This window comes from Lampetra fluviatilis, chromosome 19, assembly GCF_964198595.1.
Source record: "Lampetra fluviatilis chromosome 19, kcLamFluv1.1, whole genome shotgun sequence".
Classification (NCBI taxonomy): Eukaryota; Metazoa; Chordata; class Hyperoartia; order Petromyzontiformes; family Petromyzontidae; genus Lampetra; species Lampetra fluviatilis.
Genome location: NC_136293.1, coordinates 3605683 through 3622300, shown reverse-complemented (window position 1 = coordinate 3622300; position 16618 = coordinate 3605683).

The following is a 16618-nucleotide window of genomic DNA, read 5'->3' as shown; positions in this document are numbered from 1 at the left end:
ACGATCAAACAAAGGCGCTAATTGAACTCGGCATTAGATTATAATTAAGGCGCATTTGTTCGCCTGCTCGTCTGTTTCACTGGGGTGTAAAAATCTGTAAGGGCTGCAGCGTTGGCCCAGAAATTCAGCCACGCAGGTAGCTACAAGCACTGGTGTGGTAGGGATATGTGCGAACATTCTTTATCAGTCCAATCTGTAATCCTCATTGCTAAAACATGACAATCTGGAGCGAGTGGTCATTTACAATATCCAGACACCCCCGATATCAAGGCAGGTCGTTTATTATTGAATTAACGGTCCTGTCCCGTGAATGATGATGAGGCTGGGGAAGCGTGTGGAAAACACGGTAGTAAGAATCTGGCTTTAGGTTTTAGTTCATCATATCGGCGCATTGATCTAGCTGAGTGGCACTACAGTATTACAAAGTGCTTGACGTGTAGAAGGGAGTGCTTTCAAAATACACGTCGGTGTCTTGCTGCGTTGACATTTCAAATCTGAAAAGGAGCTCAGCGGAGCCATACCTGGTAAATTCTGCGAAAGCAAATGCAGTGGAGAATCGCGAGAAAATGCGAGCAGCAGCTGAGGCTGGAGATTTATCACAGCATACTCGAGTGGGCAGTAACATCTCCTGTAATCCTGAAACTTGGGAGATGGGTGGGGTTAGTGGAACACAAATAGATGTAGATGTTTGCAGCTGCCCGTCCCTACTCGACATCTGTGAAAAATAGCACAATAGCGCAATGGATTTCTCCAGGTTAAATAAAATACAGTATACTGATTAGTTATGGGAAATAGACAGCATCTAATCGAGATCATCACTGATCCAACATACCAGATTATGTAAAATAGAGCCCGATCATACACAACCATTATTGTACATCCGATTAGCACGGCTGGCTACGTACGGTGCGAAAGAAGTTCAACATACATACTGTACATATGTAGTGGGTTGGATTCAGGCGCACACTGGAACTTTGGAGGCAACACTATTTATTAGCTAAACACAACGGGTAACTCTTAACATTAACAGGATAACGACATAGGGTGGTGATAACCACCGTTCCTAACTTAGCTAACACACGGGAATACTACATTACTGGACCGGAGACCGAGGATCGTGGATGGTGGCTTCAACCCAGAGTTGACCCAGCAGAACAGCACAGAACAGCCCCGATCTCTGTCCACGCCCCGCTTATAACCACTCCGGCGTGGCCGGCTCTGCCCCAGGCCACGCTCCCCTTCCCGATCCTTCGAGAAGGCCCGAACCCCAACCACGCGACCCCCCTGGGGCCCCTGGCCCCCCTTTATCCGGTCACGTGTCCTGTTGGGTTCACGCAGAGTGTCACGGCCCGACACGACCCCCGTGACACCTGCCTACAGCCCCCATACCGAGCCAATACAGTAGTGTCGTTCTACTACACTACACATACATTATGCTTGTTTGTCCAGGATAGCTTCACTGAGTCTCATGACTCCTTTTCAGGAGGGTCTTGGCAAGTTTTCGCAGTAGAGGGCGATATTTGAGTAATTTGAGGGTAATCTTACAAACGAGACAAAATGTGGAACATGATGCCAGTACGCAATGAAGGCACTACCGCTTAACCACATCACCGCCCTTGCATTCACATGCAGAGCCCAACAGGCACCTGTCATAGTGAGTACAGCAAGTCGTTTTCCCCACCGATTTCTCGCCGGCTATTCGTGTGGATGGATAGCAGAGGCGAATCTCGATCGGGATTTGAACTCCCAATCGTCGTGCATTATCAACAGTAGCACTCTGCTCGGTCATATTATGTATCTCAAGGGCACCAGTGGTTTTACGAGTTTCTGAAAGAAAATTATGGACTCCCAAACAACAAGCATGTTAATTGCAACACGCATTTAGGATGAAGAAGTGAGAGACAAACCCCGTGATAAGCAGAAGGTGCCTCCCGTCCTTGTAGATGGCACCAATCCTGGCATGCATCTGCTGATTGGATGACAGTTAAAGATGATAGACAGCATTCTAGCTCCTGTGGGCTGGCATGCCTCATCTGTTATTCAAGTCGACAGCCCCCATTTCTGTGGTTAGAGGTCACGTTGCAGCTGAAGTCATGCACGTCAGTAATCACACCCGCACCTCCGATTAGTACGGTTGGATACATACGGTCCGAACACACAGATACATACACCTATCCTCCCAGGAGACCCACAGTTGGGAAAGGGCGACTTTCCCATTCGCCTGGAGAGCCTCCCAACTGAAATATTTGCGCCTTACAACCGCCTATGAATGGACTCCTACAACATAATGTCCCACCTCCCCCGAGGCTCCATCTTTCATCATCTCAGATAATGGGAAGCAGTACCACTCTCTCGCTTATCGGCAAAATAAATGGCGTTATGATGACCATTCTCCATAAGCTGGTGTAACTGTGTTCTACGCCTCTTAATGTTTAATCCAAAATTTATTTACAGTACTCACCTTTAATAATTGATTTCCTATTTCATTTGGCACCACGGGAAGCTACATTGCATTGTGATTATCTAACGGCATCAAAGAAGGCAGGTGGTCTAGCAGTTCCCGATTTACACAAATATATCACAGTGAGCTCACAGTATCTATTTACAGTATTTATTTACTGATGGTCGAATAGCTTTAAGAATAGCTTTAATGACTCAGTATGATTGTACTGGATGGTAGCTCAGCATAGACGAGTAACGTCATTGTTCCAATGCTTTATTTTGACGAATATGTAGCATATTCTTGGTTCTTTCGGTAAAGTCACGTAGAAGGGAAATAAGTAAATAATACACATCTAAAACAATACGAAATAATAAAGAACGAAGAATATGAATCCCTGCAGTCACGAAAGCTTTAAATCAGAATATGTAGCACTTCAGAATCGGAGAGCTTGTGTCCGATTCAGTCGCTGCGCGTGCATGTTCCACCTCGTATTGATTTGACCTCCAAACCGTGAGTACAACAATATGCAACTGAGTGCAATGCTGGTATCGTTGAACCCCACATTAGACTTTCAGGTGAGCAAAACCGTCAACAATGGCTAGCCTCTCTATTCCAGTCTCATAATATGCAACATCCTGGATTATTAAGATGGCTATTAATTCCAGGAAAGGGATTTTAATAATTCATGATTTACCTACATTAAATATTAAGGGATTTGTGAAGCGGCGCTATGATGTAAACTTAAATATAATTAGAAATTGTCCTTGGTCTAAGATTTATTGCACGTAAATATGTTTGATTTGAAGGTGTCAAATTACATGTTTATGCTGATGAAGAACAGCATGGAGGCGAAGTTATATAGATGAGTAACATTATCATTATTGTGAATACACTCGTGACATTTTTAAACATCAACTGCAGATCCAGGTTTTGTCCTAAAAACTGAGAATTATATTTGAGTAATCCTTAAGTTATTTCCCAAGGTTTTGATGGCAGGGTAATTACAAATTAGGCTGTACTCATTTCTGAACCAAATTGTTCAATGCAATAGTTTTTTAATGAAAAAATTTAATCTTAAAAATATTGATGCCACATTCCTCATAACCTGCAGATAGCATGAATAAAATATCACACGAAATGAGTGCATTGTTAGCGGTGTGGAAAGTGCAAGTGAATACGTACTCCATGAAGGCATAGGTCTGGTGGCACACACACATCCTGTCTCTGGGGCTTGAGAAATCTTTTGTAGGAGTGCCTCAATGAAGTTAACAATAACATTCACACACAGGGTCATGTCCCCAAACATGATCATGCTTGGGGACATGACCCTGCCAAATGGACACGCAATGATGCATCACCTAGCCCTGGCATGTGCCATGAAACAGTCCATCATGTGGCCATTGCTTGTACTATATGTATGTAGAACTTCTTTCGCACCATACGTAACCAACCGTGCTCAAGAAGTTCTTACTTGAATGAGTTTTCAAAGTACATTTTAAAGTGCATAGCTCCAATGGCTCATGGCCAAAAGCACAGAGAATGCCCGTGACTGGCAAAGGGAGATGATGCAGAATCTTTGATCTTTAACTCTAATTTTACTGGCCATGTCAGTTGTGGTAGAATCCAGCTGACACCCCTGCGTTTTAAATGCTGTGCAGGTTTTCACAGCTGTGCTGTAGACCTCGCGGATGTGTTTTGCGGTGTTGTTTAAACTATTAAAAAAATATATATATATTTCACCAGGTAAGGCCCATTGAACTATGTAGCTCTTTTTTCAGAAGCGACCTTGAAACAAATTATAGCTCAACGAAGTGGCTTATCACATGGAGATGTATAGCAGCCAAATACTTTAAACGCACGTTGATTCTAAATGAGGGAAAACCAGAGAACCCGAAACCCACGCGACCACGGGGACACAGACATGCAAACTCCAAATATACAGCAGGCGTCAGGGTCGGGATCGAACGCACAACATCCTCCAAACCAGGTGAGGTAGTTAACGTCTCGCCACCGTGGCGCCCATTGTTTGCGATGATGTCCGACGTTTTTCGCCACGTGCCAAGATCGTTCTTCAGTTACAGCGGCCACAGCTGACGTGCGGAATGGATAAAACACAAAGCGCAATATTGCTGTTTCCTCAAACCGAAGTACACTTCTACACTCCTTGAGAAAAGTGTCCATTAGCAGTACTCGTCAAAGTGCTACAGCAGAGGCCTGCCTCTGTTGTTGATATTTTGTCAAGTAAATAATCAATTAAAAGGTTTTAGGAGGCGGATTCATCCAAAAATTTCAACGCAGGAGTTCGGGTGTCCAAATGGCATAGTGGACGGGGGGGGGTGGAGGGGAGGGGCGAGCGGGGGATAGTGGAAAGGGGCGAGTGGGGGGGTAGCGGGGGATAAAGTGGAGGGGCGAGTGGGGGGAAGTGGGGGAGGGGCGAGCAGGGAGTAGAGAGGGAGGGGCGAGCGGGGAGGAGAGGGGAGGAGGTGGAGAGGAGAGGAAAGTGGGAGATAGTGGAGGGCGAGCGGGAAAGGGGGTAGAGGGGGGTGTGGGCAGGGGGGGGGGCAAGCGGGGGATAGAGACCCTCACGTCCTTTCGCTTCCCGTTTCTTCCCCCGCCTAAAACCCACTCCCAGTGCCCCGGCCCTCTTCATCCTACGACCCTAATTCCTGACCCGACTCTCGCTTTCTCCATCTGCACCTAACCACGTCTCTCCCCTAGCTCTCCGCTGTGCTCCTCATTCAGCTCAACTATCCGGCCACCAGACCTCTGCCCCTACCACCCTTCGCCTACCCTCACCCATGCCCAGCCACAGCACCTCTCGTCCACGTTTCACCCATGTGTCACCCTCACTCACCATCGCACTCCACCGTATTCCTCCTTCCCTACTCCTGCAACATGAACAGCTCCATTCCCAGCCCATGTCCCTCCATCTCTTCCGTCACCTCCCTCACTGACAGCCGCTCAACCCTACCCGTTGCTCCCCTTTTGCCCCCTGTGTGTACCGCCGTGGGCCTCTGTTGTAAAGTGCCCTGGAAAGAGGGCGAGATAAATCCAACATAGAATATGAGAGAGGGAGGTGCGAGCGGGGGGTGGGCGAGTGGTGGGTAGAGGGGGCGGGACGAGCGAGGTGTAGAGGGGCGGGGCGAGCGGAGGAAAGAGGGGTGGGGCGAGCGGGGGTGAGAGCCCAGCGGTAGCCAGTTAGCCGCCAATTGAGTTTCACGGTTCGATTTCCAGAGGCCGCCCTGGTTATGACTGCGAGTGTATGGACCTTACTCTGTGTGCACCGCCTGCTTCACGGTGCATGCTGATGATCCCGTGACGACATTCAAATCAAGCAAGCCACTGTGTGCCGGCATCTGGGTCAAAATTTGACAAACCTGAAAAATTGCACCGCTAATTATTAGCGCTATGTATGGTGCGAAACATGTCCAACATACATACACACAGCAGCAATCATTTCCCCACATGCTGGCAGACGAATGCCTGCTCGCAGGGTAGGTGCTGCCACTGGGGGTGCCCCCCTTTCGAGCGAGTTGAGATGCGATGGGAGTCTCCGCCTGTGAAGCGCTCCCTAAAAAAAACATCTCACGATCAAACAACGTGGGCATTCTAAATATATATAAACGAAAGAACTATTTTGGAATTTTAAAAAATACAACTCATAAAATGTCTGTTCAAACACTTAAAGCAGAATCACGGTATGAGTTACTGGTGCCTGCCTTTTGTAATATGAATCCCATTGGAAGATCACTTGTAATACGTTAACCTTTAACACTGCTCGCTGATCATCCTTCTTACCTGCAGAGTCGGGTGGGGGGGGTGTTAGGAATGTTTTCAAGTGAACTGCTGTATTTCGAGGAAGCAAGGTCATAAGCAAACATCAGCGTCTGTAAAATGTAAGTATCCTTATCCCTGTGTGTGTGTGCACTACGAACACGGCGACTCAAGTTCGATTCCCGCTCACGGCCCACACCAGTGACCATTATCCGTACCAGTCCTGAACCTCCTCTTGGTCGACTCAGCCCCAAGTGAGTACCTGGTGCGGTGTGTAAGCATCGTCACTGGGGAGATTAGGCGGCCGGGTGTGGTGCTGGCCAACCCACCCCCTCGTTCCGGCCTTGATAGGTGCTCGCTAACAGCACTTGCTCCCAACAGTTTATGGCTATATGGGGGTCTTCGTTGTGTCGCCACCCGTGAGTTGTGAACGCAGTTTCTCTCGAAGCGTGCCACTCATAAATCGGAATCATCTTCATGGCCCCCACCCCCCACCACCCCCCAAGTGAATCTGTCAGCGTGACAGCATCGTAGGTTGGGGCTCCAGGAGTATTCAAAGGGCACTGCCCTGGGTGAGACCAGTAAAAAGTAATTGAACGGTTGAGACACCCGAGAGGCGACGGAAGGGGCAAAGTGAGCTTAACCTCCGCATCAGACGCCTGCTCACAACATCCCCAGGGGTTCCAAGTTCAAATATTACCCGAGGTCCAATGAACGACTCATTCACCTATGGCGCCCTCAGGAGTGCTGGAGAATACAAAAACCTAATCAGCCCAGAGGAGGAGTCATGGACACTCACAGGACTGCTGCTCTGGTCACCCTAGGAGCTTACGATTTTCTATCCCAGTGTAGTGCCTGAGATACGCGCCACACGCTGAAGTCGGTGTACGGTCGCACGGCGTATAGTGGGAGCAAACGAGATCGAGGTGTTGTTTTTGCTAGGCGTGAGGTCAGAGACGAGTAGGGGGCAACTAAGGACACAGGGCGCTGATTGGCTGGGAGTTGTTGCCCAAAGGAGGTGATGCGCTGTCTGAGGACAGTAGCAGGTGGTAAGGGGTAATTAAGGACGCAGGGCGCTGATTGGCCGAGAGGTTGTTGTTGTCGCTAAGTGGCGCCGCATTGTCTGGGAAAACATGCCAGGTGCCAGCGGGGGCTGGGAGCGAGTGGCGTCGCGGGGGATGCCTCAGATTAATTTAAGATGAATTGGCTTGGGGATAAAGAGGGGTTTTCAAAGCGGACGGGAGTTCTCGCCTGGGAGGAGGAGCAGGATGTCGGAGATGGAGCAGTGGAGCCAGAAGCAGTGGAGAAGTGTAGGGTAGCAGTGGAGAAGTGTAGGGTAGCAGTGGAGATGCCAGCAGAAGCGGCTGGAGTGTGACGACGAAGCCAGCAGAAGCGGCTGGAGTGTGACGACGAAGCCAGTAGAAGCGGCTGGAGTGTGACGACGAAGCCAGCAGAAGCGGCTGGAGTGTGACGACGAAGCCAGTAGAAAGCGGCTGGAGTGTGGGAGAAGCTGATAGAGTTACGACTGAGTGTGACGGCGGAGCCGATAAAGAGTGGCTGAACTGTGACAGGGAGAGGGGAGAGGAGAGTCGATGGAGAGATGCGGAGCGAGCGAGGTCGGGGGAACGCGGCGAGCGAGTGGAGAGCGCGGAGGAGGAATGTTGATCGGTGTTAGCTGGAGGAATGTTGATCTGTATTGGTGAAATAAAGAGAGAGAAAAGCAAGAAGCTGTCCTGTCAAGTCGAGCACTATACACCAGCGTCAACACTATTTATTATCGGTTTATGGGAGGTTTTTTTCCCCCCCCAGAACCTATGGCTTCCGAATTTGGTCAGACTTTTCAACCTGATGGAAACGTGTGTTTCCAGATAGCTAAGAGCAGTGGCGTAGTAACTACGTCTTATCATCCCAGGGGGTGCAGCAATCGGCCACGTGGGGCCTCAATATTGTTGAAAACATCTCATGGTGGTTGTCAAGGGGAACCCAACTCGTAGCTTTACCCCCCCCCCCACGCAAGTTATTCTCCTGGCACAAAGAAAACAATGTAAAATCCGTTCTCCTATACCACGTGTTTTAATAACACGAATTGGATATAACGCGATGAATGTACAGTAGAACCTCTGGTCACGACCATAATTCGTTCCATAACATTGGTCGCAACCCGATTTGGTCGTGACTCGAACCTAATTTCCCCATTGGATTGTATGTAAATACGATTAAACCGTTCCAGACTCCTACTAACTGTATATAAATATTGTTTTTTAAAGATTTGTAAGCACAAAAATAGTTAATTATGCCATAGAATTCACAGTGTAATAGTAAACTAAATGTAAAAACATTGAATAACACTGAGAAAACCATTGCCGCGTCAAGGTTTAGAATCGTTCAACAAAATGATTGTTTCATCTGCTACATCAGTCGGTCGATTCTGAGAGAGAGAGAGAGAATATTCGTATGAGCAATTCATGTTTCTATTGAAAGAAAGTTAACAGTAATATTTGGGTACAGTATTGTTTTTGGAAGCATATCGTATGAACGTTTACTTCACCGCATCATCGTATGAATGATGCGATAAGTGATTCACGGGTTCTTATGTTAGCGATTTACGAACTCAGCGCTTTCGCTCTCTAAATAACGGCTTGAATGAGGGGTATGACTACACTCACAAAATTAATATCTTACCGAGACCGATTACAAAAAAACAACAGCGACCCACGTGTGGCCGCTTGCTCAGTCAGTCTCGCTTGTAAACAAACAACAGGAAATTTGGCGCTTGCAAAAAAAAATGGCGAGGAAGGGGAAATCGGCCGCGGCGGTGTTTGATCACCACCCGAGTTTGTGTTCGTGACCAGATGAAAGATTTTTGTGAATTTTTTGGTCGGAACCCGATTTGGTCGTGGTCAGAAGCGTTCGTGACCAGATGTTCTACTGTATTAGGGGAATTTTTTATATGTAACTTGGATGCGAATTGGATATTACGGGATTGAGTAAATGGAACTACGTCACGCGAGTAGGAATACGCGGCTGTATGCTTGCCTCGACGTAGCATCACACAAGATCGGATGCTGCTAGATGCTTCTAGATGCTACCCACGCGCCTCAGTCTTTGTTCAGCCTGCATACTGTAAGCATCTCACGTATTATCGTGGACCTGTGCTTTACCCTACACTACTATGTATTATTTATTAGAACGATTCTTCCATAACGCGGTGTTCTTCAGGAACGCAACTACTACAGCGGTGTTATAAGAGAACAAGACTGTAGTGGTATACAAGAGCTTGTACACGGATAGACATGATGATTGCTCGTAGGAAGTGCAGTTGGTGGACACTTGCCTGCAAGCCCAGCAATATAAAATTGTGCCGAGCACAACACCCTTTATTGAATGAATCCAACAGTCATGAAAACAAGTGCTGTCTTTCAAAGGCATAATGTTTATTTTAATATTCTACATCTTACACCTAACGTATTGGTAATGTGCTCTCTATTTATGTTAGCAGCTTGGTAGCTGCATGCGGAGTCAAATACCCAAGCAGGCAACAGCAGACTTCAGAAAGATTTTTAAAACAAAAATAAATTTTGATCTTTTTTTGTGGGGGGGGGGGGGGGTGGGGGTAACATCCAACATATTTAAACATTTATATACCCGTGAAATAAATCAAAACAAGAACACATCACAACCTCCTGGTTATTTCAGGAGACAGAACACGCAGTCATTTATTTACACATTCATTAAACGTGTGCATAGAGAATGTGTAATGAATATACTGTTGATACGTAAGCATGTGTTACATTTAAATGTATTTACCTTTTTATGTTGGATTGCATATGGTATTATATGTATCAATAAGTAGAAAATTAAGTATGAACTTGCTTTGCCGATGCATATGAACAGTGAGTGACTAACTCTACATTCATTACATAACAGTGCATATGCGTTTGTGTTCGATTACAACCATTTGAGTATCAGAATATTTATGTATACTGGCGGAATCTGATGAGCTATAAAGCTATTTTTCACAGATATCCAGTAGATACTGTGACAAACATTGCACTTCATTATGCGTTTCCAGTCTCTAAGCTGAGCAATAATGGCACTGGCTTCCACGATTGGCTGTTCTAAAATAATATAGTTCCCTGGAAAGCTTACAGAGCGATCCACTTTTCAATTGGAACATTTTGCTTAAGTAGTCATCTCCGGTCCGGGGTAAAACACAGCCAATTGAGGTCCGTGAGAAATTGCACCGTGACTGTGGGATAGTTTATTTTGAAGGCTATTGAACTTTGTGAGGACACCGCAGAATATACTGACACACTCCATCTGACGGAGATACACTTTGGAGAACAGTGTATGGTTTGCGCAAGGTAGAGAACATACATTTTCAGAATCCTTGGCAGCTGGTGCAAAACACGAATATTTGACATGCCACGGCGTCTTCTCCACGTTGCGCTCAATTGTGCAAGGCCCCATGATAACGTCACAATTCCAAAGGATTTGTTTAATATTAGCAGCAAATACACAGCAAAAAAAACATGAGCAAATATACAGGTAAGATAAAAAGCCAATACAAAGGTACGATGAAAAAGCAAATACACATTGTAAGATCATGTTTTAATCTTTTACTTTCGTTTTGCAAATGCGCACGTGAAGACACGGGAAAATTATTTACACAGAATCCATTTATGATTTGACAGTTCTGTCCAGGTCTGCCCCAGCACACCCTCCGATTACCGATTCACGATGCCCAGGCCACGGGCCACAGCAATGTTGCTGGGGCCACATGCAGTTGAAACCAGGAGCAGGGACCTTGGAGCACTTTGATGGTGAGGGCTGACGTGTTGTGCCCCCCAGGAGGTGGAGGGGGGTGCAGTATGATTTGTCAGGGAAAAAAGACGTGGCCACAGAGGTCCCCTGTAGTTGTTAGCAGCCCAGAGTGTGATGTGAAATGTCAGGATGACTAATAGTTGGTCTGACTACAACTTTTACCCAACCTTCACTCTCACTAAGAATCTAATTCAAATGTTTATATTGTTTTACCACCACCAGATAAGGTGCACTGAGCTATGTAGCTATTTTTTTTAGAAACGAACTGGCTACAAATGATTGCTCAACGAAGTGGCTTATCACGTGGAAATTTATAGCAGCCCAGGTGGCGCTGTGTTCAGAGCAACCGACTAAAACTGGAACTGGAAGGTTGCGAGCCCATTTTCTGGTTGGGGGTTGATAAATAAGTACCACTTTGCATTAAGTCAATATTGCTCGTACTATATAAAATGTGGCCACTATCATTGGAAAGTGGAATACCTCCCCCCCCCCCCAATTAGGATTACAATTTAGATGAGCACTACCCCATTGCTCATTTGAGCATGGAGGCAGTTTGACCTTATCTTTGACGTTTCACAAACTTCACTGTGCCTTGTAGGGGTAGATGGTGAATCTCCATTCTCCGTTCACCACTGTCAAGAACGCTGGCATGTCCAGAATCCCCAGGCAGGGCAGTTGAAATATTGGGCAAATGTCTTAAATCTCCAGCCCCTGCTGGCAGTGGCTCTTCTGCCAGCAGTGGTGCGAGAAAGCAGTTGCCGGGCTGTACCTCTACCTTCAAATATCCTCTATTTGCTGGGTTTCTCTACGGCATATAAGCCGACTACAACCACAACCGGTGAATGAGTGCACACGTACCTCTCGATGGGGTCGACGGAGACGTGGCGGGGTAGCAGGCCCTACAGAGCAGGTTTCCGTCGCGAGAGACCTGGGAAGGGGCGTGGCCGGAGGCGGAGCGAGGCCACGCTCGAGGGGATAAGAGGGACGCAGGCTGAGCGATCGGGGTTGGTCTGGCGGGAAAAGCTGACCGTGCGGTGTTGCTTCAGGGGTCTTGGAGCGTCGGTCGTCGGTTTATGTAGAGACCCCTTTTGGGGGTCTAGAATAACCCCAAGTATTGTTAACCCATAGCCCTGTTAAGTTGTTAATAAATCGTGGTGCCTCCAGACTTCTGCGTGTGCCTCGTGAGACGCACACATCATATGTTATGTTGAACTTATTTCGCATTGGACGTAGCCAACCGTGCTAATCGGAGGTGCGGGGGATGGGAAAACACGCGAAACACAAAAAGCATTTAGTTTTAAAGAAATGAGTTTTCATTGTGTACAGCTCCAGTGGCTTCCTAATATCCAAAGGAGGAGCGTTACAGACGACCGCAGAAGCGCATCCGAAAGCACACGATGCAGTGACCATCTTTGTTCGATGGCTAGCCAAAAGCAGCTGCTGCGAGGATGACCGGATCTGTTCCTTGACCAGATCAGCAACATATTGTGGTTCATTTGTAACAAGCACTTTGTGTGTAATGAGTGCGACCTTGTAATGTATTCGTTTGGCAACCGAAACATCTGGAATGTGGAGGTTGCATTATAGTTCTGGGAGACCAATCCCGGGGATCTGAGCCAGAACTCGAACGCTACTGTTTGTGATCTCTTGAGGTGAAACGTGAGATTCCACTCGAACCAATGCCAAAAATGACTGTCCAGATAATAACCTTTTTCCGAACAACAACTTGTGCACATACATCACTCTCGTTCGGTTACGTCAGCCTCTTAGAGCCGATTAGATGGACAAGGTGAACGCAAATTACACCCAGCATTGTTGGGAAAGATTGGTGCCATTCGGCACAATCCATTATCCAAAACAAATGGGCAATTGTCAGTGCATTCCGTCACCACACTCGTGGTATTGATCTTTAGCCCAAAATTATTCTTGGAAAGGCAGCGTAAAAGTAAGGGCACTGGAGGTCACGGGGACAACCAGTTTAACGCGTAGGCGTTCGTGACAAACCTTAATAATTGACTGCGTCGGGTGGTGGCGGGTTAACGACACATTTACGCAATTTAACCCCCTAAAAAAACCTTTTTTGTAGACGAGGCCAACCACCCTATTTCCAGAAAGGACAATTTCTACTTTGCATTACGTACACAGAAGACAACACCACGGTACTGTATATAGACTCAGCCACTATTATTGATTATGTATGGAAAAGGGAAAATGAAATAACTTGCCCTGCTCAAGTGAGCATGATGCACCGAGGCACTGAGTCAGTGTTGAATGTTTTACATTCCTATGGTTAGTGGGGTAGCTTCTGTATTCAACAGCGTTGGTCCTTCATCGTGTAGGCATGCCCCTGCAGAGATGATGGGCTGTGTTGATCTCAGACAGGATTTAAAAAAAAGATGTATTGTTTTTTTTCGACAAGAGCCCGGGACAGAACGCGAGCAATAACAATTGAGAGGGGTTGGGGGGGGCACAGAAATGTTGTGGACAGAAGCCCGAAAACAGAGCCCATGGGTTGTATATTTGGTACATTTTAATGGTAACTCGCAGCTGTGAAAACTATAAAAGCTAAAATCTTTTTTTCATTTGTACCAGGTATGGCCCACTGAGCTATTTAGCTCTTTTTCAGAAGCGACCTGGCTATCACAAACGATAGCGCAATGAAGTGGTATTATCGTGTAGACATTTATAGCAGCCAAATACACTTAACGTGTGATGTTGTTTCGAAATGTGTAATCTTTCTAAATGTGGAGGGGAAAACCGGAGGACCTGGAGAAAAAATCCACATAACCATAGGGAGAACATGCATACTCCAAATATACAGCAGGCGTCAGGCTCGGCATCGAACCCACGACATGTGGTGGGGTAAAGTGTAGGCACTCCACCTCCAGCGTTGGTTAGTAAACAAAATATAATTTGTTTAACACATAGGCTTTCGCGACCAATATCATCCATAATACAGGTGTAATAGCGCCAGCTGGTGGAAAGCAGCGGCCACTGTGGTGGACAAACAGTACACACGCCAGTGAGCGTGTGCACAGGTGTGTTGGCAGGGCGGAGGAACTGGGGCAAGGGTCACAGAGGACCACGTCTGGAAGCTAGTGGGTTCGAGAAGGGAGGCGCGGCCAAGGCGCAGTTAGGCCACGCTGGTAGGATAAAAGGAGCCGAGAGTGGGAGCTCGAGGCTGCCGGTTCTGGGATTGGATTCATCTCGTCGCTGCTGTCGTCTCATCGCTGTCATGGCTGCCGTCTTTGCTCGATATTGCGCTGCTAGATAGTAGTGGGCTGTCTCAGTCAGCGCCGTTAGTGTTAGACGGCTAGTGTTGTGTATAGGCTAGGCTAAGTGACTGTCGACAGTGTGCAGACGAGGCCGTGGATGTTCTAAATAAAAGGTGCCTCCTTCAAACCTCGCCTCCGAATCACTGACACCACAACTGGTGTCAGAAGTCGTTGAAATTATACGACTGGCGTTATAAGTTGTTAAATCGTCACGTCGAAGTTAACCAAGAAGAGGAACCCAAACTGTAGTGTCATCGGAGGACGAGGACGGCGAGATGGTCATCTCTCCGACAGCCCCGGGATCCAGAACCCCGGTTATGAATCACCGATCCTCTGCAGTCACGTGCCGAAGATGGGTGGCACGAGGTGGCCAGCTGCCTCGACCTGCTCCTTGTCACCATCGGCTAGCTGGTCACACAGCTCTCCGCGTCCACACCTGCCATCTAGGGGACGGTGTGGGAGCCGCGGGGCTCACCGGAGCTTCCGTCTGCAGCGACGGTTCCTGTGGCAGAGACCACGTGGCCGTCGCTCACCATTTTGCCTGCGGGGGGGACGGCATGGCCGACGGCTGCCATTTGGAGTGTGATGCAGGACGATGCTAAAGAGGCGCTGCATCCAGCGACTGGAAGGAGCCACGTGCCAACCACGGTGACTGTTTCCAGTCCGGGAGTTTGTGGCGGCAGGAGGCGATTGGACGGCGTTCCATTGTCGCTTCAAAGCAGCTTGGTTGTCCGTCGGGTTGACGGAAGAGGAGGCCCTGTGAGCCCTACTGAAGGCCCTCGATGACGATGTGTTGGCGGTGTTCCGGGCCATCCCGGAGAGTGATTGGTCAACCCTCCAGCGCGCATACGCCCAGATTGCGGCTGTTTTCGACCCGCCATTCAACGCCCGTATGAGATTTTTTGCAGCGGAAACGAGGGAGGCCGAGACGTCTCTCGCTTTTCATAGCACACTGCTGGCATTTGGGCAAGAGGCGTATCCACACATGGACTGGACAGTGCTCGACTCCTTAGCAGTGGAAAGACTGCTATTGTTGGCGCAGGATCACGGAGGATGAGTAGTTGACGTCCTTGATAGGGGCCCGCTAGATTCAGGCCCACGAGAACTTAAAGCAATGGCCCAAGGTGGCGACTTGGACGGGGGACGCCAAAGGGGCATAGGGGCCCACGTTGCGGGAGATGGAGCTGGCGTTTGCGTTGTATGGCCAGGGGCAGCACGGGTAAGGCTCCAGGGGACGGTCTCCAAATTTGAGTAGGCGGGAAGAGGAGCACCCTCCGCCCTGGAGACCCACGGCCACCTGCTTCAGGTGTGGTCGGCTGGGCCACGTCGCAAGAGAGTGCTAGGGTGCCAGCAGGATGTTGGCGGCACCACCAACGCCCTCCACCCCGCCGGCAACTGCTCCCGAAGCCTCTCAGGATTCGAGCCTCAGAGGCATAGGACACATCAAAACGCTATACCACAGAGCCCATGGCATTTCTGACCAACACCACCTGGCCGGTGAATTGAGACATGTACATCGGGCCCTCAGGATGAACGGATACTCTGACCGCACCATACGCCAAGCTGTTTCTTCCACCATACAGAAACAGCCACATGAAACTCCGACCAAAACTATCACGTTACCATACATAGCAGGCGTGACCAAAAAGATCTCCAAAATTCTAAACAAACATAAGATCCAAGTCCGATTCAGTACAGTGCATAAAATCCGTGATCTGATTCCATCTGTGAAGGATGTCGTTCCTGACTTACAGTATCCTGGAGTCTACAAATTGAGTTGCATTTGTGGTGATTGCTACATTGGAGAAACGAAACGTCATGTTTCTGATCGTGTCCGCGAGCACAAGTCAGATCTGAAACACGGCAGAACTGATTCTTCGGCTGTTGCCGATCATTGCTACAACTCTGTGGGCTCTTATGAAATTTTCTTTTCCGAGACCAAGGTGCTCTGCAAACCTACTGGCTACCATCAAAGGTTTGTACACGAAGCCATACAAATATACAGACACAGACATCATTTCAACCATGATGAGGGTTACAAACTGAGTAATCATTGGAAAGATGTGATTAACCATGCAAAAAAGATGTAACTACACTTATTTGGACCATCTTATTTGACAGACAACTATTACAAGTCATTGATAGACAGCCAGTTTGTTGTTTTACCAGTTTTAGTTTTTTACTTGCTTTTCTTTTTTCACACTTTTGTCATGTTTGCCATGTGTTGGTTACAAACCGCACCTCTCCATAACAAAGGCTCAGTCCTTTGTTATACAGTCTACTCTTGGTCTTAAGCCTCACC